This window comes from Zalophus californianus, chromosome 9 (assembly GCF_009762305.2).
Source record: "Zalophus californianus isolate mZalCal1 chromosome 9, mZalCal1.pri.v2, whole genome shotgun sequence".
In the NCBI taxonomy this organism is placed as follows: Eukaryota; Metazoa; Chordata; class Mammalia; order Carnivora; family Otariidae; genus Zalophus; species Zalophus californianus.
Window position 1 is genome coordinate 40,949,361 of NC_045603.1, and position 23,107 is coordinate 40,972,467.

Genomic DNA, 23,107 nt, shown 5'->3' on the forward strand with positions numbered 1-23,107 from the left:
GAAACTGTTACACAAAATTGAGTTTAGAACTGTTTTTTATAAACATGCTAAAATACTATTTTAAAAATAGTGACGAACCTCTTTGGAAAATGGCCTCTATAATGAAAAATCAATTCTGGCAGGATCATTATACATATTAAACATTCATGGGAAAGATGGAACAGCCAGAGAGTGTTTAAAAGTAGAAACAAGAGAATATAGATGACCTACATCACAAACTATCTCCTGGCAGAGGCTTATGGGTCCTGAAATTAGAGGAGATAACCAAAAGTTACCAGATAACAGACTTTTTCTCCTTTTTACTTCGTACCCAGACAGAAGCAGCCATAATTGGGGATGGGGGGGCAGGGGGAGACAAAGGCACATTTTGAAACTAGAACCTCTTGGGTTTAAAAAAAAATGAGCCCGAGAGAGCACATAAATATGAAGTTGTGAGTTATGTGAGAAGCTATGGAACAATGAGTTAGACCTGCTTTTCTCTCTGAATCAATAATGAGGAGGTTTTTTGAGTGGAGGGCTAGAACCCAAGGTACACATCCAAAAGACTCCCGTTGCTGAGTCATACCAGACAGAGGGAGATATTATGGAAATCACAGCTGGGAAACTGGCAAAATTTAATTACTCAACAGCCTTCCCCACTTCTTCCTTGCCAAAGGAATCATAATGAGGGGGGGTATTAATATGCCCAACCCCAGGAGATGACTCTGGTTTGTCTAATCCAATCACAGCAATAGTCTTCTCCTTTGCTAGTTAATCATTTGGTCAATATTCTGTGCAATTATGGGGTAGGAAAGGGGGGACATGTGATCCCGTTCTTGCCAATGAGTCATGAAGTGATGCCTAATAATGAGCCTCTGAGAGAAATTTGTCTTCCTGAAACAAGAAAAACCCTTTTCCCCAGCCCATTCTCCTAATCAAACATGGTATCACGAGGCCATAATGCTTCCTCAGTGCAGCCATCTTGTAGTTTAAGAACCAACATCAAGTTGAGGATGGCAAAGAAGAAAGATAGGAAACTCCTAGTTCCTTGATATGAACTTGGGGCTTCTTTACCAAATTTAGAACCACCTATTTCCTGACTTCTCACTCTGTAGGAAAACTAAAGTCCTTTATTTTTGAGTCTCTTTTGGTTAAAAATTGTGTTATTTGCAGCTGAATGATCCTGATAGACTTAAGACTGTAAAAGTAAGAAAACTCCATGATTCTATGGTGGGATAGTCACTCTCCACTTTGCAATGGCCACCATGGAGAGAAGAGATGAAATCCAGACAAGATTATGCTGATAAACAACAGAGAGGGAATCCATGCCCAGGGGTTCATCTTTGTGCTATTTCTACCTCTGATTTCCACAATTAAAGTCTTCCACAATTAAGTGTGAGAGGACACATGTTCTTCATTAATAGAAGCAACACCAGAGATGGAAAAACAACTGGTAAAATAGTCAACAAACACTTCAATCAGTTCTGTGTCTTGCCTGTGACATTTTATTTCATTTGGCATTTATATCAATAAGTTTATTAGAAACAGACATTTTTGTTTCTAAGAGACATCAGGGAATTCAGTAATGCCTAGAAATTTCCTAAATAACAGTTCATATATATTGAACACTAACGTATGTTTTATGCTCTCATTTAAACATATGTGTGCAAATACACACATGCACCAAGATACACAGGGAGAGACTGTATTTAAACATCTACAGAGGTTGTAGTCAATTTTAAATTCCCCTTATTCTAAATTTCTCAAAGCAGTAAGTATCCACAGCCCAATGTACTTACTGGAGAACTAATAATAATTGACCAAAAGGAAACTTTTAAAACTTGATAAATACTCATTTTGTTCACTGTATACATTGTACTTTTTAGGTCTTTATATAACTTCTTACTCATACTCAATATAACTTTTTGGTTTTTTTTTTAATGATCTGAAAAGCAAAAACGGGATGATACTAATAAAAATGTAAATATAACTGTAATAAGAATTTGGTTCTCTGTATAACTCAGAGCCTTATTTTGTCATCAGTCCTCTGTTCTATGTTTGATTGTGATATTGATTTGGAACATAACTTTTCTCAGCTCTTGCTTTCCTTGCAAAGATTCCACCAATGCCCAAATTCTGTCTTTATCCTTTTGCCTTTATTATGAGTACAAAAAATAGGCTAGAGCATCTTTTTTTAGAGTGAAAAAAGTTTTCACACTTGCATAACTCGTGCAGTTGAAATGGCCTGAAATCAATGGTCCCCAGAAAAGCATCTTTGAAAAGACACCGAGGCTAAAAATCAGTAACTGCAAAGAGGTACATTGAAAAGAATAGTAAGGAAAAGCTACTGCAAAACTGTCCTGGAGAGATAAAAATATCTAGAATGAGAAGACATTCACTTTGGAAACTTTCTTTATAGTTTTGAAAATTTTATATGTCTGAGTTTTTTTTTTTTTAATCCCCAACGTTGTCCTGGGATTACAGATGTTTGAAGTTCCCAAACTGGCTATGCAATTCTTGGGAAGAAAATTAGATTTCCAGAATAGCTTTCTCACTGGATAAAATATTAAGATAATTACTTAGATGGCAGAACTGAATATGTCTAAGTGCCCCAAGAAAGGTAAAGAAAAGGTCTGGAGACAGGAGCAAAATGAACAGCTACAGGAAGGAGCAAATACTTTGGGTTTGGAGGACTAGGGAGAATAAGCAGGTATGCAGCAAGAGAGGCTGAGGGGCAGAGGGGATGATTTGGGGAGACTGAATAAGATACTCCAGGGGGGGTTCCTCTCTAAAGAAAAGAATGAAATCTGAGAAGCTAGAACTCTGACGTCTTTCCATCCCTCTCTGTCTCTCCCTCACACACATTCTCTTTCTCTCAGTGTGTCTCTGTATCTCTGTCTGTCTGTGTCTTGTCTGTCACTCCCTACCTTTCTCTCTCACACATACAAATAAGGCCATGGAAGGCCTAGAACCTCCTGTCCTATAGTCGCTGTAGGATCTGGCCTAGAACAAGGAAGGCCCACAATGTGTGTGTGTTGGTGGGGGGGGGATGGTGAGCCTCTGTGTAAGTGAACATTCCCAAGAAAGCATGACTGCTAATAGGCTCATGGACACCCCAGGGACAAGGCACTGGGCATGTCACTATCCATATTTGGCAGTTCTCTCCTTTACATTTCCACACAAGACTTGTGGGAATTTCATTTTCCCTTTTTTTCTCTGTCCCATCTGGAAAATATTGCAATGCCTGTGTTCACTTCCTACAGTCCTTTTCATTCTGGGGCTGAGCTGGGTTTTGCTGTTCTTTGCTTTCACACAGACCTGTAAGGTATATCCTCACCTCTGCCTTCTTCCCTCTGCTGGTAACGATTTATGACCACAGAGCCTCCTATCCCCTTGTTATCTTCTTTATTGAAAACAACTCTGTTGCTTGAACTTGCCCAAGTTCTTATGATGTCAATGAAACATCCTATGAAATGTTGAGTCCTCACTACCCAGGACCTAGTATAATTTGGATGTGCTCAGGCAAGATAATCATCAGTCATTTGAACCAATCAAAAGCAATGCTTTGCCCTTGGAGATTTTAGGATGCCAGAGTGGTCATTAGCTCCAGGCTAGGGTGCATCAGTAAAGGTCCTTAGCTGAAACAAATTCTGCCTAACTTATATATAAGAAGTTGTTTGGAAGAATATGAGGGTAGGATTAATATATTCACAGAATTGACAGAGGATCAGAAGAATAAGGCTCTGTTCTGGACAAGAGAGTTTGGAGGGCTGGGAAAGAAATCTCAGCAGTGGCCTCATGTTAGAAACATCCATGTCATCATGAATGAGTGCCAAAGATCACTTCTGTGTTTGATTCAATTAATTAAAATTCAAGGCCAGGAAAGACATTCCACTAGCTGAACAGAGGTTACATGCATTCTCTTGGGCAAACAAGGATGAGGAACGAGAGCCTCTAGACCCACTGAATTCCATAGGAAGAAGTATAAATCTGGATTTTCCTGTCCTTCAAAACTACACATATGGGAGAGAGATAACTCTCTAAAACAAAATTATGATGCTGTTGAGAACTATAAAGAAATGCTGAGTGGTCCAAAATTATACAGGTACACTACACAAAGTTTCCTGTTTCCTAAAGTTGCATCGTGTCTGGTACATGGTAGGTGCTTAGTAAATATTTGCTGAATGAGTGGAACACCCCAGCCTTTCAGAGGGCCTAAGGAAGGTTGATCCTAGGCCAGATGATACAAACAGTTACTAAGTTTCAGATAAATCCTTTCTGGATCCTCAATATGGGACTACACCAAGCTAGTCCCTGATGTGGAAAGGTATGAAGTAGGGTATGGGTTAAAGGGATTAACTGGGAGAGACGGGGATCAAAACCGAATATGTCTGTGCATTTTCTCTTTTTTTTCGTCTCTCTTTGACCATCAGATCCTACTTCTATTACCTGCCTTTAAGGCAGGAAAGAGTCTTAGTGTTATTTACTGTGGACTATTGCAATATCAGAGGTATTAAAAGAGATCATAGCACAATTAGCACTAAAGAGTTGAAAAGAATGACTCACATGCTCAAAACATCCATTGTTTAAGATTCAATTTGTTTGACTAATACAGTGAATTGTCTCTAGGGTCCTTCAAAAAATAATATTCTTTTCTTTCTGCTTATTGGAACAAAGAGTTTTCACTTAGAAAATGAAGATACAGCAAGCTCTTGTGGATCTAGCATTTAAGGAAGATTATGTACCCGTCACTTCCATAGTATCCTTCTATTATTTACTGGACAAGCCCTCAAATATATTTTGGAATATAACCCTTTATGTAAGAATAGTTTTAGATAAAGAAAATCTTCCTAGCTTTGCAGCTACCTTTGGTTATAAATAAAAGATAACCCTTCCTTCTCTCATGGAAACTGATTATAATTAATAAGTATTATTTTCATGTTGCCTTTTCCTACTGCTATTTCTACAAATATTGAAACAAATGGTTGAAAGAAATTTTGTCAGTAAGAAACAATACCAGGCATCTTTGCTTCCCAAGCAATGCTATAATAACCATTAATGATGAGTGAATAAAAAAATGGAAAATTTTAATTATTGTATATTAGTTATTTTAAAAATAATAAATATTTAATTTTAACAGAGTTTGGAGAATTATTTTGGCTTTAACTATTAAAATTGATCCATGTATGCTATAAACAACTGACAAAAATGAATAATATAAATTGGCAACCTGATTTAAAATTTTTGACAACTCCAGGTAATATAATATACCTTATGGATATTTATATCCTCTGTCTCCTTCAGAACTAAATTCACCTGTTCACTTAGCTCTTACAGTCCTTGTTTCAATTCAGTTCAGCAAGATTGATTGATTGCTTGATTGATTGATTGACGGGGCAAAGGGAGAAGAAGAGAGAGAATCCCAAGGAGGCTTCACACCCAGTGCCCAGCGTGGATCCTGATGCAGGGCTCAATCTCACAACCCTGAGATCACCTGAGCTGAAATCAAGAGACGGACATTTAACTGACTGAGCTACCCATGTGCCCCTCAAGGAGACTTACTGAGTGAAAGTCTGGAGTTGGGTGCTCGGTTAGGCAGAATAAGACATGCAAAGGAGAGTAAAATAAATTCCCTGCCTTCAAGAGTTTGTGGTCTGATGGGGTAGGTGAGGCAAGTACAATCATACTGAGGCAAAATAGTAAGTATCGAAGTGAAGTACACAGTTGTGTCTTCAAATATATAAAGGGCAATTCTGTGGAAAAGGAGAGAATATGTGTTTTCAAACTTGCCAGTCTGCCATGACGTATAAACCCATCTGTTGGCTGGTTGGCTGGGAAATAACTCTACTGTAGAAGTAATTTGGTCATTGCTCCTGGGAAACATCTGGTTTCAGATCTATGTAAAGCTGGAGGAAATAATGCTTACCGCCTCTCTGTTTTACAGGCTTATTCTGTAGATAAATTGTATGATATTTTTAAAGGCCCAAATTTCACGAGGACATCATAAAAATGAAATTTGGTTAGTCAATCTAACCCGTTCGGATACATAAAAATGTTATGAGTGCTTCCACACATTTCTTTGTATAAAAATCATCATAGGATTGAAAATACCATCCCATATTCTCTATCCATCAACTCTACAAAGAACACTGTAAGCTTAAATAAAAAACAGTTTGCTCTCAGGTACAGAATCAAAGTGGGCAGAGCTGGTGGTGTCAATGAGCATAGACCCATGCCCTGAGTGACCGCTGGTCCTTTCCAGACACAGAAAAGGAAGATTAGCCTGAAGAATCACTAAATGCCTTAGAAATAAAGGCTAGTTATGAATGTTGATTGAAAGGGTTGATATCAAGTTAATGGCAAGCTTTCAAGAGTAATTTGAAAGTCGGTACATAAAAGCTGATTGAAAGAAATTGGGAAGAAAGGGTCAAAAAGAAAAACCAAAGAAGTTAGAGGAGAATAGGGTAAAGTAGGGAGCATGATAGCCATATTCAAATACACAAAGGGTAGTTATGAGCTGAGAGATCAGAACTTGGACAAAAGAATGTCTAGAGATAAAGAGATGTAATTTGGGGTTGACTAGAAAGAAAACTTTCTGATGATTATGATTTTACAAAATTAACAGTGGGCTATTTGGGAAGGTAATCATCACTGGCAATGCTCAAATTGAGTCTGAACAACCACATAGTACTAGGAATAATAAAAAAGAGGGGAAGGAGGACAGGAAGAACAGGCACCGTCACCATCTGTTGCGTTCCTCATCATGTGCCAGGCTCCACGCTAAGTGCTTTATGCGCATTATTTCGTGCAGTCCTCACCACAACCCTATGTCGTATATTATTATTTCCATTGAAAAGAGAAGAATCTGGGGCATGAAGGATAGAAATAACTTTTCCAAGGTCACACACATAGGATGTAGCTAAGCAGAGATTTAAATTTAATTCTGACTCCTAAATCTATCATATCAAGTGCCTGTCACATCCCTATCATTGGAGATGTTGAGTAAAAGATTTATTTTTTTAAAGATTTATTTATTTGAGAGAGAGAGAACATAGACGGAGAGGGAGAAGCAGACTCCCCGCTGAGCAGGGAGCCCAGTGCAGGACTCGGTCCCAGGACCCTGGGATTATGACCTGAGCCGAAGGCAGATGCTTAGCCGACTGAGCCACCCAGGCGCCCCAAGTAAGATTTAAACAAGGGATAGGTAAATCAATGATCTTACACTGTTGTTTATCTTTCAAACTCAGAGATTCTACAACTCCACAAATACGAGGCACAGACAGATTAGATGATGTGTGAGTGTTATCAAGCTAGTTACTGCCAGAACTGTGATTGGAACCTACTTCCTGAATCTCTTATATAGTGCTCTTTTCACAGGGTCATTCTGCCTTCCAAGCATAGATTTTGGTGTAGGGAGAAGGAAAGCGTGGACATGTAATATGGCAAAATTCTCCCCAACTAATGCTGAGAACAGGCAAGACTGGAAAGGGCATTTGCCCCTCACACGGTAGGATGACCTGTACAAGCAAAAGGATGCAGAAGACAGATTTGTGTTTCCCAAGTATGTGAGAAAGCTCCTTAAAGCTTGAGAAAGGTTGAGATGCTGCCAGTGGGAGCCATGTATGCTAGTTCCGAGAACACTTACACGGCAAGGGTAGTATGGTAGACTCTACTCTGGACTTGTTAAACTCTTCAGTACACTTCTGGGTGTACAGCCAAGATTTCTTATTTCTTTCCATATTCTGTTTGTGGTAAAGTGCTTTTCTATAGTTTTCCCCCTCAAATCTTCATAATAACCCTGTCAGAAAATAGGAAATATATTATTAGCCTATGCCCATTTTATAAGTGAGGAAACTGAAACCCACGAATGGGATGTAAATGAGTCAGTCACAGAGCTGGTGCATGGCCGGGCTGAGAGCATGCAGCTATGCCACCTTGCAGAGCAATGCTCTTTCTCTGACACTACATTGACTCTCTTCTCTAGGCTACAAGACAGGATAACACAGAGGACTTCAAAAGCAAGTGCAATAGTCATATGCACATCTTATGTTACGTTTCCTTCATATACTAATTTATTTTTCAAAAAGAGAATCTGGCTTAAAGTATAAATATCACATTTACTAATCCAACCATAGCATTTTTGTGCCTCAAATGTATATCTATTTAAGTTAACTTAATGATTACAAAAGCCACATTTGGAAACTATTATATATGTAGATTAACTTATGGGTTCATTTGGGAAAAAGGAAAAATTACTAGAAAAAAGCAAAACAGACTACATTCACAAGGAAACAGGAATAGACATACTTGTAACATGATTCAATGGCATATCCCAGTGGAACATTTTTAATTCAGTTTTTTGTTTTATCAACATCCATTTTGTCATGTACCAATAATTGAGAGTACAGGAAGTGATTTTCTCAGGGGCAATGAGGTCCACATCATGTACATCACACATTTGTAGAGCTTAGGGTCAAAGGAAACAAACAGATTTAACTGTGAATAAACATTAATATTGAGGGTTTGAAAGGCTATCACCATCTTTTTACTGAGGTCAAGGAATCTAGACTCCCTAAGAAGCAGGGTGGTAAGGAAAGGAAAAACAGGCTTATATAATTGAAGATAGCAGGTTACCATTTTCTTTTCAACCTGTTTCATTATTTGAGCATACTAGCAACTCCAGAGAGAAAGTCTCCCCACCCACTTTGAACTGCTGAAGCAAGTGTGCTTAAAAGAAGGGAACACCTTTGGATTATTTCCTTTATCACCAGAAAATACACTTCTTGGTCATAAACACTAGAGACCACAAAGACTAGCATTCAGAGCAAAACTGTGGGGGGGAAAGTCTGCTTCTGTGCCAACAAAAAAAAAAAAGAAAAGAAAAGAAAAGAAAAGGCTAAAAAACTATTTAGGAATGAAAAACCACATCGAATTTTTAAATGCAGGTAACAGATTGCTAGAGGTTATAGGCTAATTCTAATATGTTGGATACTTGCTTTCTTGAGGGTAAGTAGGTGATGGGATATAACGGACAACCTTGGGACATTCTAACCAATAGTGTAAAGGCTGGGTTTCCAAGGTAACAGCACAATACATGCTCTAGACAACTATACTGAACCAATAGGGAAGAAAATAATTTAAAACAAAATAGTGCCAATGAAAGATATTACTCAACATGGTCATAATTCTATATAGAACCCTCACCCCTTTAAAATTAAATACTTTAAGAAGAAAATTTATAAATCTAACAACAACAAAAAACATATGTAGATCCTGGAAGCATCCATTGGGCTAAGAGGCAAGAAGTTAAAAGTGTATATACACTCTCCCTTTCTTAAAGATGACAAAATGAGGGCTTTCTGGGATTAAGTAACTTTTGCAAGGTTATGCAACTAACAAGTAGTAGAAATCACTTGACATAGCTGTTAAGACCAGTATCCGCACACTTCCACCAAGATGCCTCGACCTAGACCTGGGGCTGAAACATGTCAGGGGCCAAATGGGCACCTGTGTGAATGGAAATCCCCATTTGTTTCAGTAGCTGAAGTTCTGCCCCACCAATTCTGTTTAAAGCCTCTTTGCTGAACCTGACACGATTGGGTATACAGACCCAATAACTCAGGAAAAGGGTCAGGTTCTGGAACAGACTTGCAATTCATATACCTATAAATGGTGCTCTAAGCCATGGGTTTTGAATGTACTACAGATCATTAAAAGGTGAGAAGACCAATGAGCTAACACAGTCCTGGGAAATGTGGATAGTTAAGAGCTTCAAAGAGGGAGAAACCTTAGGGAAAAAACTTAGCTTCCAGAAAGAAGGATCTGAATGGTGGGAAGAAAACCAGAAGAAACTGGTTTTGTAGAAGTCTCCAGCGAGGGAGTGGTCAACTCTGTAAAATATTACAGAAAGGTCAAGTATTGTTGTATAATATTTATAGGTTATACAGTATTCATAAGATAAAGGCCAACTTCAGAAACAGTTCCAAACCTAAAAAAACAAACAACAAAACAAAACAAATAAACCCTCCAGATTGTAAGACTCCAGATTGTAAGACTCTATCTGACACAGAAGATAGGCCATGGAATATCTTTTTCCATCCTAACGTTTATAAAGAAACTGCCATACCCCTAAGTCTGGCAACAACTCAATTTCTACAGATAGGAAATGAGATCACATAAGTCTCTTCAGCTCTCATACATCATACATTCCAAGAATCCTAATCTTCCTCAACTTCAGTTCACAAAACCTCTATGTGTGTCTCACCAGAGCCCCCAGAGCCAACCTTTCATCTCCCGTGCAGCTCACCATCTTCTTCTTCCCTTGCTCTTCATTCCTACAGTGATGTCTGATAATAATAATGATGATGATGATATTATTAATAGTAACTCCCATTTATTGAGCACTTACTATATGCCAAATATCATGTTGAGTGCTCCATAGGACTTAATTTTAATCCTCAGAACAACAGGGTCAGAGACGTAAAGGAACTTGCCCAAGGCCACTAGAAGGAAGGAGCAGAGCCGGACTCCAGTCCATGTCTGTCTGGCACCCCAGCCTGGGCTCTCCACCACCGCCCCATACTCGGAAGCCCCGAAGGCACGCCACAGCCAGCTCTGTTGCCGATGGAGAGGGCGGCACAACAGCAGCCGACCCTGCGTGCCTGGCCCCCTTGCATAATGCCACGAGACACTGCTATCTTCCTCCGATGCTCTGATGTAGGCTAACAGGCATCTGCTGTACAGGCTACTGTACTTGCTTCATTCGCAAATAATAACTGTAAATGGCACTTTCACATCCTACCACTGGCATCAAAGCAAGCAAGTCTTCATCAAAGACTTCTCGATCATTTTATGAAATAAGGCACCAGGGGAGCCAGCCCCAGTGGACCTACAAACTTGTCTAGGCATGTCTGAATCCAAAAGGGAATACAACTTAGGACCCCAACTAAAATCTCTGACATGTATAAATCTGCTTGAAATCCCCTTAGGCAATGCTGAGTTGCAGAGAGACCTGAACTTTTAAAGAAAGAGAGACAAGGTTCCAAAACACACCTGTGGGACAAAGAGATGGACTGGGGGGTCCTGTAAACAAAGAACGTAGGCCCTAATCTTGGGACAGACTGGGAAAAATTGAAAAGGGTTTTTTTGTTTTTTTTTTTTAAGAAAGAGAGGTTTTCAAATGTTCAAGGAGCATTAAGTGCCCAAAAGAGAGATCGGCCCTGGAGAAAGAGTTGTTTAAAAGGGCAATTTAAGGTGACCTTTAAGTTAAAGCAAAGCTTTATCAACACAAAGCTTCAGCTAATCAGAGTTTACAACTTAATTGTGAAAATTCATTTGTTTTTTCTGATAAGAAGAATTAGGTAACTGACCTAGTCTCACTTTCACTTTGGCTACTCAGAAGTTTGGTGCTGAGTTTGAGGCTTAATTATAGCAATAATAATTACAATGTGTGTCTTCACTGACTGCATACTTACTTCTTTTTCCCTTTCTAGAAATTGTATGTTTACCCTATTTCTAAATTTTTATTTGTATTTACATTTAACCATTTAACAATATGTATACTTTGGGAGAAAAATTTTCATTATAGACAAATAATGGAAGATGACTGATATATGATGATACATTGATAGATACAGAGACACATAGATACATAAGTGATGACCTGATATCATTGACAAATTAGTATAAAATAGGAAGAAACTTGGCAGGCTGTGATGATTCATTGTGAGAATACAGGAGATTAAAGAATCAAAAAAGCCAAAAATGACTCTCAAGTACTTCAGCTCCAGGGGCTAGGGAGAAAATGGTATCAGTCAAGACTGCAAAATATATCCTGAGAGGGAAGGATAATGTGCTCAGTTTGTACATGTTCAGTTTGAAACCCTGGAAATATCCAGGAGGTAGTTAAATATATGAGTCTATGAGCTTGGAGAAATGTTCTGAACTGGATATATACTTTCTTGGTTTTTGTTTTATTTTTCCAGCAGCAGTAAAGAATGTAGTTTAACACAGGAATAAAGGCAGAATGTCCCCTTCTTCCTGGACTTAGCCCGAATAAGAGGAAGAAACAATTCAAGGACAGAATTCTCATTAACACCGGCATCGAAGGGGAAAACAAAATAGGAAATAGGCAAAAAGTTCTGAATGGAATCAGGAAAGTACAGAGTTTGGAAAATAAAGGGATCAGGGTGTTCAATGAAGCAGAGAGGTCCGGTAAGAAAATACTGAAATTACTAAAAAATTGGAGCAATCAGATTACTGATGACCTTATGAAAAGTAGTCCTAGTAACATGGTGGGAACAGAAACTACTCATTTGAGAAATATAGAAGAAAGGAAGGTGCAGAAGGCAAAAATCCCCACAGAAATCAGAGGATTTGAAGGGGGAGTTAAAAGCAGAGGGCGGTGGGACAGCTGGGTGACTCAGTCAGTTAAGCGTCTGCCTTCAGCTCAGGGCATGATGCCAGGGTCCGGAGTTCGAGTCCCACATAGGGCTCCTTATTCAGAAGGGAGCCTGCTGTTCCCCCTGTTTGTGCTCAGCCTCTCTCTCTCTCTCTTTCTGACTAATAACTGAATAAAAATCTTTAAAAGCAGGGGGAGGTTTGTGTGTTACCTTCTGGCTGGAAGTCTATATGGAGACCTGTGACAAGAGTTTAGAAAGGACGAAGGAAGGTAAAGGATTTCAGCCGCACACCCTCCAGCCTGGCACAGAGGAAGCACTAGAGGGCTCTCTGTTTTTCCCCCAAAGGGTACACAGAGGCACTGAGAGAACCAGTGGACCAGAAGTGGACCTGGGGTAAGGATGAGAAGGCCACAGAATAGAAGATCCAACCAAATGGAATCTGTGGCATTTGCCAGTGATTTACATGAATACCGGGTAGCTTCGCTAAGAACCAGACACAATCAGCTGCACCCCAGCCAACACCAACACCTGCCCAGGGGTAAGATCAGCTTAGGCACACTGCATTTAAAACTAGAAATGGCTCTGGGAAAACTCAGACCAAGAGCCCCTGCCTCCATGCCAGAGAGTCTGTTAGCATCCCCCTACACTGCAATTTTCTTGAAAAAGAGGAAAGGAGAGAACTGCTTTTAAGAAAGGGGAGAAATTTGGGCACCTGGGTGGCTCAGTTGTTAAGCGTCTGCCTTTGGTTCAGGTCATGATCTCAGGGTCCTGGGATAGAGCCCCATATCCGGCTCCCTGCTCAGTTGGAAGCCTGCTTCTTCCTCTCCCACTCCCCCTGCTCGTGTTCCCTCTATTGCTGTATCTCTCTCTATCAAATAAATAAAAAATCTTGGGGGAAAAAAAAAAGAAAGGGGAGAAATTGCCCTGATAAGGAGTATAACTTTGACTTGAATGACCATTTATCCAAACGATGACTCTGGAACAACATGAAAAATACTTTTAAAAGCTTTAAAAGACTCCATACTTCAAAAGGATAAACTTACAGTTTTGAAGGCTTTGTGTTCTGGTTTCATTTTTCCCACTACAAAGGCAATGGAGGTTAGAGTACAAAATGAGATCAATTATGAAAAATAAAAACACATTCTCATTTTTGCACACTCTAACTGTATTATATAAGTTTCCACTCTTCTGTGCCTGCAAACAAAATGTCCTTGGAAATATAGCTGGGATAATGGTAGGATTTGAGTTGAAGAAGGTGATGGTAAAATAGTTGCATGCATTTTTAATTAACATGAGGGCCTAACCAATAGGAAAGTAGAAGGTGGGGGTAAGGAGGGCCAGAGCATGTCATTTCAGATAGCAGAATCCTTGGAGTGGTAGGATCTTTTCTCATGAAGTTAAAAAAAAAAAAAAAAGTGGAATTATAGATGCCCTTTTGTAGAGAAGCAGAAAACATGACATCCTACAATTCTGTGGTTCTCTGCATTTGAAGGGATATAGCAGAAATGATAAATCCATGGAAAAGCCATTTGTTGGTACTGGTAAAGAAGTAGCAAGAGCATTCCATAAAGAAAGTGAGGATGCAGAAGAGCTGGTTTATGATGGAATAAAGTTTGAATAGGGTAAGCAGTGGAGTTGGGGTCCCTTTTTCATAATAAAATGCACAGATCATGATGGTAGGCAAGAAATGATTAAGTCTGGGACATAAGGGATGAGCTAATTTTGATGTTTCAAAGGGAATTGTGACATAAATGGCTTCAGTATGAATACAAGTTGAGGTCCCAGATATAGTTGGAGGCCTTGTGAAACCAGCAATATTTGATCTGATTTGAACTCACCAAGGTCAAAGCAGGCCAATCCTCAAGGATGGAGGCCTGGTCTGTGGGTTCTGAGGCTGATTCTGGTAAAGGTCCTAATTAGGCACTGATGCAAATTTCTGAGTAGAAATTCCAGGCCAGGGAGCAGTCTTTGCTCTCCTGAGCAGTCAGCCCATGCTAACTTCAACCCTTACTATCTGGTGGTAACAACCTCCCTCATGGACCAAAGCACATATGTTTTTCAAATCACCAACCCTTTCACCACCCAAAGTCTCTTTTAGTCTCTTTTCCCAGCAGACGCTGCTTTGTAAAATGTTACCTACTGTTGAGAGGCAGATATTGATCAGAAGAGGAAGTTAAGTGGTTAAGAGGTGGGAAAGTCATCAAAGTACCAAGCAGTCAATGCTGGGGAAACATCATAGATTATCAGCCAGAATTTCTAGAGAGCCAGCCCTGAGGGAGAAAGAACAAAACAAGAAGAACCAACTGGAAGACATGTGGAGTGGTTTGCATTCTTTTAAGCTCAAGAGTGACAGCAGGCAAGAACACAGACATTTTCCTGACGAGAGGCAAAAGTCCGCAAGTCAGTTATATGTGTTCTGCTCCTGGTTGCCTCCGCCTAATCATAACGACATTACACGAGGAAAATACAAATTAATAATCAGATGATAATTAGAGGCATGGTTACTCTTGGCCTTGTTAGCCTGAACCTGGAAGAAAGACTGGGGCAATGGTGCTCAACTTGGCTGCATGTTGGAATCACTTGGGAGATTTAAAAATGGTGCTCTTTCTAAGTTCCCCAGGTGATCCTAATGAGTACCCCAAGTTGAAAACAACTACTCTTGGGAGTATTCTGAGGGAAGTTTTTGCCAGAGATGAAGAAGGGGAAGAGTATGACTTTTATACAAAGGAGCTAACTTAAGCTTGTGCACACCAGAGTTTCTGAGTCCCATGGAAGCTTTCTTTCTCCTACTGGTCCAGGTCAAGTAAATAAATCATGCAGTTGCCTATTACATGGGTTCACCCGATGCGTACAACATATCACTGACAGGAAGGGAACTGGAGAACCCAGAATGAGAAATGATGGATGTTCACACTCCTGGCATCTAGGCCATGGGGCTGGGGCAGGGGGGCTATTGAAATATGGCTTCTCTCCCTGCCCATCTCATCTTTCCAGTGGACCAGGCTCACTCCAGGCGGGGAATATGCTAGAGCTTCCACATGGTGTAGTGGGTAAGCATTGATTTACTCATCTGTTCTGGTTTGAAGACATAAGATTAGTTCATGATAAAATAACCCACATCCCACCAGAAAGGTGCTGCCGAACTGAGACTCAATAAACACACTGAAGTTTCAGGGTCAGGAAAGGCAGTCAAAAATGATATGATATAGTTGGAAAATGAAGCTAAGGGCAAATATGCAAAGCTTTGTTCAAGATGAGATGTTCCTTCTGTTTCTAAAATTTGGAAAACAATCCCCTGACCCTGCTAGATCATATAAGGGCCTTAAGGACCAGATAACCTAGGAAGGAACAACTGGTCTCAGAGGAGACAATCACCTGCATGACACAGTCAAAGACCCACTTGCTAATTTAATGCCAGACTCGGGCCCCTCCACAATAACAGTGTTTGGCCACATTTCCAGTGCTCTTTCATTTTATGATTTGGTTTCTTATTTGTTTGTTTATAGTTGCTATTTATTCTTATCCTGGCAATGTGACTTATTATGTCAGATGTGTCCTTCTCTGCATGAAGGAAGAAAATTAGCTGTGAAGACTTCCTCTGACACCATGTCTAAATCATACAGAACTAAATTTTCAAGTATTCCAGATGAGACAAACTATTAAGCAAATATTACACACAAGAGGATTTAGGAAATTTACACATGGCTTTTAAACTGTGGCAGTATAAGTTATTTATATGAACTTCTGCCTTGGCCAAGATGACAATTTAATCCCTCAAAGAGCTGATATATGTGCAAGTGACCATCCCAGGACCTGGTGGGTAGCTAACAGCCATTAATGAAATATGAATCTAAGTCTTACCCTTATGAGTAAGCCATGGACATGATTCTAACAGAAATGAAAGTGGGAACATTTGGGGGAAGATAACTGTCCGCTTTAAAGTTAGCAATGCCAAAAAAGTCTGATGGTAGGTTTTCTCTAATGTGGTCTGGCTGTTTCAAGCACAGCTTCAAAGGCAGATGCTGGAATATATTCAGGAGATTGAATACAACCTACCGCTCTCCAATCTACCAGCCTCATGTCAGACAGCCTAATTCTGACCCTACCAGTATCACCTTTATTGATCTCACTTCCTATTTTACCTTTCCACTTTTGTGAGACTCTCAGTTCCAGACACTCCTGTCTCACTCCTCAATTGCATTTTACATTTCCACCTGATAGGTACTGACACCTGTGTAGTTCTGGTATTTGATAATGTACCTTACTTGGCTAAGTCTCGGAAAGCCTCATTATCTAAGAACTGGCCTCCCAACCAGCACTGATAAGGATCCGCTTCCCAGTACTGGACCAAATGACTTGAATCAGACACGTTCTGTAGACTTTAGACAGCAAATTTTTAAAGTTCTAAAAAGAGAAAACCATGTCCCATGCCAATTCCAAAATAAATAACAATAGTGATCAATAAGGATGGGAAACTCTTTAAAATAAAATTGTATTAATACACTTAAATATTATTTTTCCCTCTTTCTCTTCTTGATCTTTAAATGTTAGAGTACCCTGAGTTTGGTCCTTAGGCATTTCTCTTTTTTCACTGCACTCACCCTTTAAGTGATTGTATTGAATCTTGTGGCTTTATACTATTAATCCTCTGTTTACTTTCAAATTTATATCTACAGGCCAACCCCTTCCTCTGGGCTCCTATCTTATATATCCTGCACCTTGATATCTTCACTTGAAGATTTGTAAATATTTCAAACATGACATATCTACACTTGAATTCTTGATTTCCCCTCCAAAGATGACTCTTTCTTTCAGTCTTCCCCATCTCAGTGGATGACACCACCATCCACCATGTTGGAAGGAAGAGAAAAAGGCAGGCAGGAGGGAAGAAAGGAAGAAAGGAAGAAGGAAGGAAGACAAGAAGGTAGTAGGTAGATAAAGAGAGAAAGGGGTTGGGGAGACAACCAGTTAATAGGAGTATAATGTGGTATTGAGAAGTATGTAAGCAGAAACAAAATTTTAAATAGAATTTTGGTGCACAAAGCACTTTCAAAGACTGCCTTAGGGAATTGTTTATGCTTTATTTATTGATCCAGATTTTAAACTAAAGTTTAAGAGAGACAGGCATCACAGAGGTCAACACTTTAAAAAATGGATCATAGGGTCAGCAATGCCATTTTAAAATGTCTCTCTGATCTAACATGCAATCAAGCCCATTGATATTCTGCTAAAGTAAAAAAAAAAAAAAAGAAAAAAACAAAGAACCCTACAGAAAACAATTACTAGTTGTTTTTGAAATATGATTGTCAAGATACAAAGACTAAGTAAAGTCTAGAATAATAGTTTACATTAAGTATAGTAGGTTTAGGGTGCAGCCATTTGTGCAATATTGTCTAAATGCATGTTGGGTGATGTTTGCTTAATTGAAGGCAGGTTTCAAAACCAAATTTAATGAATGAACAGCTCCAAATCTGGATTAAAAAATGTGCTAAGAAAAAAGAAAGACAAGGAAGAATCTCCAACACCTTTCCCTTATCCCTCTCTTCACGGGTGTATAATCATCACTGAATGCATATCCTTGCTCATGAATTTAATCCCACATGATCAACATTTGGCTATGATTAGCATTTCTACCACCGGTATATCAAGACAACAATGGAGCAACTTAATTCTCTTAACTGCCTCCATGCACCATCAATCAAGTCTGCATATATTTATTGGGTGTCCTCTGGTACAAGACCTTGTGCTCTGTCCTGCAAAACACTTCTCTAACTTCATCTTTGCCTAGAAGTTGGCCCTCTTCGGTATTGTTATTACTATTACTATCATCATCATTATCATCATCATCATCACTTATTAACTTTTAACTAAAAATCTGCTACAGAGCATGAGTTTTATCAGAACACACATTTTAAAGGAGAGAATAAACTATTTGAGAGCATAATTAAGGCTTGAAAGTGGTGCTTTGCTCACCTCCTTTCATTTCAGAGATATTTTTCTTCCTTCTTTTTTGCTCCGTCATGCTGACTCCAGCAGTTTCACCATATACCACAGACTAATGGTTGTGGGACTGCCGCCAGTTACCCTGTAGACATGTGCTTCCCATCGGCTTATCTTTACTCATTATTCTGTTCTTAATATCATTGTGCAAAGAATCTGAAGATTATGAAATAACAAGGTTTTCCAATATGTTGCTGTGTTTAAACATGTGATAAATTAACAAGGGGATAGTGCAATGAAAGCATTTGCATTTAATTTTCATTCAAGGCACAGAGCTAATACAGCATGAGAGAGAAAGCCATTTGGTTTATTCTCAAGAGTTTGGGTGAGCACAAAACTAAATAAAGCTGAACCACAACATGGTAGGATTTATTAAAACTGCATGACCAAACAGTAACACCCTCAACCGTGAACCAAACTTCTTTCATCCCCTCTTCACAAATTGTCACAGCAGAGATGCAAGATTTCCATATATCTAGCAAAATATCACAATGAGAAAGCATTCTGTATGCCAGTGTCCCCTAGATACATATCTGTTAAGCAAAGTTTTAATTAAGAAAAAAGGTTAATGAGAGTTACACAAGAAAAGAAGAGGAGAAATTGTGATCTTATATCAGTTTTTTCATATATCATCTTGGTCAATTCACATATTTTGCAATGTCCCTTTTGCCATTTGTAAAAATATTACAATAAAATAAAGCTATCTTCCATGGTGAAAATGAGAGGTTTTCTGAGGTGACACTTATACAGCATATTTAACTTTTTAAAGAGCTGTTTAAAAAGAAGTATAAGAAGAATAAAGTGGTTTTTCAATTATGTATTAATAATTCAATTGGAAAATCAACATTTCTGTAGATAGTTTGTATGGGATTTGTTGGATAGATATTGCTGTTTTGCTAGAACTAGGCACATGTCCAAGAACAGAGATTTAAATCTTAAATATGAAACACTCCTTTGTTGTGTTTTTCTCATTTTTGCAAAGCTCATTTTGTGGCTTTAAAAGTATTTGCTTAAGGGATACTATCCTCAGAAACTATAACCAAGAAGTTGCCAACTTAATATTATTTGAGGGGATACCAAAAATACCCTTGCAAAAGAAGTCTCCCCATTTCCTCCTTGATGCCTGAAATCTAACAATTGTGATTCACTCAGTTGTATTGATGGTTGACATCTTCCTATAGGTGAGGAAGGAAGGAAGAAGGTATGATTACTCAAATACCACAAGATCACTGCACTGTACTATCATTCAGCCTATATTTCTCCATGTTATTCACAAAGATATTCTGATGTTTTCAAATGGTTTACTGAAACCTAGCTGTATCATCACTATACCATGTGTTCCCAAACTTATTGAAAGGAGATTTCTTGCAAAGTCCTTGGATGAAGCTGAAAGGATGTTGGCACCTGGGGTTTTGAGCAGAGCAGAGGAAAGAAAGCAATGCCATCCACTATACTCCCCCATACACTAGATATCCTGGGAACCCACAAAGAGAAAAATCAGATTGCCTTTTAGTGACCACTCTGCTTCTAAATGCTCATGAATTATATTTTGGAAAATCCTTTTTAGAATTTAACCATACATTTCCCTCTTTAAAAAAAAGGACATTGACCCATCATAGACATACTCTCTTTCTCCATATCTCTCCTTCTCTCACTCTCTCATTTTCAGTGGTCACTTAGAATTTCAAAGAGTTCTAAAATAAACCTAAAAAGTTTCTTCAGCATCCTTAGACCTAAATTGTTAAGGCTTTAACATCTGAATTCATCTAAAGTAGGCTGTTGTTTTCTCTCTACATCTTAATCTACAATAAACTATATTCTTCATGTGTTTAATAAGTACTTTCCCATTTTAAGATCACTGTTTATGTTAGAGAAAATAGAAACAAAACAGGAGTGAAATAGCTCTGCCTTCTTTTACCAACTATTATCATCTCTTAACATAACCAGTTTCCTCCAAATTGAGGAGGAGAAATGAGGTCTTAATAAATCTTATAGGAGGGGTGCCTGGGTGGCTCAGTCAGTTAAGCAACTGCCTTCAGCTCAGGTCATGATCTCAGGGTCCTGGGATCAAGCCTGGCATTGGGCTCCCTGCTCGGCGGGAGGCCTGCTTCTCTCTCTCCCATCCCCCCTGCTTGTGTTCCCTCTCTCACTGTCTCTCTGTCAAACAAATAAATAAAATCTTTAAAAAAAAAATAAATAAATCTTATAGTATTAATTGAGTCATTCAACTATATGCACATATTAATTTGATTTTTAAATGTTCATCAATAAGGTAATAAAAAAGAAGTAGTGGCCCCAATTTTACATCATTCTGAAGGCACAGATCCTATTATTTGGAGAAAAATATTTTCCTTGAAATCCAAGTTCTGGGCACAAAAGAATAATAGGAAATTTTCTAAAATTATCATGATGACTGTAACTTCTCAGGTCTCATTCAAAATTATTTTATGTAAAAAAGTACTGCTGTAACAGATACCTAAACACAAAGAGGGAGCTTTGGAACTGGGTAATAAATAGTGGATGCAAGAGTTTTGAGGTGCCAGAAATATGGATGTGAAGGGTGATTCTGGTGAAGTCTCAGATGACAATGGGAGCATATTATTGGAAATGAGAAAGCACAAGGGGCAGGGTCACCCTGCAGAGCCATGGGGGTGATGCTGCCAACCCAGGGGGCCTGGAAGGTGGGCCACTGAGCCAAAGAGGATTATTCTCAAGCCTTCAGATCCAGTGAAATTTGCCTTGCTAGGTGTTGGACTTGCTTGGAACCTATTACCCCTTCCTTCTTTCCTGTATCTTTCTTTCAAATGGAAATGTCTCTCCTCTGCCTGTCTCACTATTGTATTTTGGAAGCACATAACTTGTCCAGTTTCACAGGTTCACAACTGGAGAGGAATTTTGCTTCAGGATGAATCATACCTCAAGTCTCGTCCATATCTGACTTAGATGATATTTAGATGAGACTTAGTACTTTAAAACTGATGCTAAAATAAATTAGGACTTTAAGGGCTGTGGGTATGGAATGAATAGACTTTGCATGTGAGAAGGACTTGAGTTTTGGGGGTCTAGAAGTAGAATGCTCTGGACTGAGTTATGTCCCTCTCCAAATTCATATATTGAGGCCCCAAACCCCAATATGGTAGTATTAGGGATAGGCTTTTTGGAGGTAACTAGATTTTATTTTTTTTAAGATTTATTTATTTATTTGAGAGGGAGAGAGCGCGAGAGCGCGTGTGCACGCGCGCGTGCGTGTAGGAGTGAGAGGGGCAGAGGGATAGGGAGAAAAATTCCCAAGGAGACTTTGTGCTGAGCTGGAGCCCAACACCAGGCTGGATCCTGCGACCCTGAGATCACAACCTGAGCCAAAACCAAGAGTTGGATGCTTAACCAACCACACCATCTAGGTGTCCCTGGAGGTAGCTAGATTTAGTTGAGGTCATGAGGGTGAGGCCCTCTAAGAAGGAATACCTGAGAGCTTGTTTTGTTTCTCTCTTTCTCTCCATGCACTAAGGAAAGACCATGTGAAGACATATCATGAAGGTGGCTGTCTGCAACCCAAGGAGATAGCTCTCACTAACCAGACAGTGACCCAACCTGGCACCTTGAGGTTTGACCTCCAGCCTCTAGAACTGTGAGCAGTAAGTTCCTGTTGTTTAAGCTGCCTAGTCTATAGCATTTTGTTATGACAGCCCAAGCAGACTAACACAAGCACCAAAGTGTTATTTCTTGGGGTTCTTTTGCTTTTCCTCAAGAAAGAGAGATAAAAACTTAAAATGAGAGGGTTAAACAATAGTCAACGGTTGATAAAAAGAGATTCATTTATCCTTGAAATAAGTAAATTAAGTTTCCTTTACGACACAATAGTTACCTACAAATTACTAAACCATTTCTTTTTGTTATCAGCAGAAAAGTAAAAACTACAATACTAGTAGTGATTGCTTTTTCCCTTCACCAAAAGGACTTTTCATTTATCTCTGTCTCTCTAGCTTGTTCACAGTTCTCTGCGGCATGAAAATCTGATAAAACTCAGAAGGGATAGCAAAACTTAACTTCAGTATTTTCCTGCTGAGCGTGAGAGGGCTTTGCAGACCCTAGTAAGATGACAATCTAAGCTGTCGCATCAGAAAGGACACCTCACTTTATCCCCTCCTAAATTCCTATCTCTGTCAGGGCAGTAGCTCTAGAGAAGGTACTGGGGATTAAGAAATTTGAGGTAGGTTTTCCTTCATACTTAAAAAGATTATCTCTGAAAGTAAGTTCATTTGTTTCCTGCATCAGCTTTTCATAGATCATAAACCTTCATTAGAATCAGTTTCTTTTAAATCCCCTTAAGTTGGAGATCTTGAGGTATTGATAACTTACCCAAAAATGGACCATACTTAAATACTGTTAATCATTACATATGGAATAAATATATTGCCATGTAGCTTTCCCCACTCAGGTTTTCTTTTTTAAAGAAGATAGAATATTTTGGATATGGAAATACTGAACACCATGGGATTTTGTTGTGATTGTTTTTTAATTGCTTATGAAAGATTTCACATGATTTATGCATAAATAGCTTTGGATGCTTTCTAAAGGCTTAGTTCCAACATTATGGTTGTTCATTCATTGTCTTATGGATGGCTTTGGTACTATGGGGTCTCAACTAGGATGCAAAATCAGCTTTAGAAGAGATCTATGGTGATGTCCAATATGGTACAATGTTGAATACAGGTCAACTCAAGTGG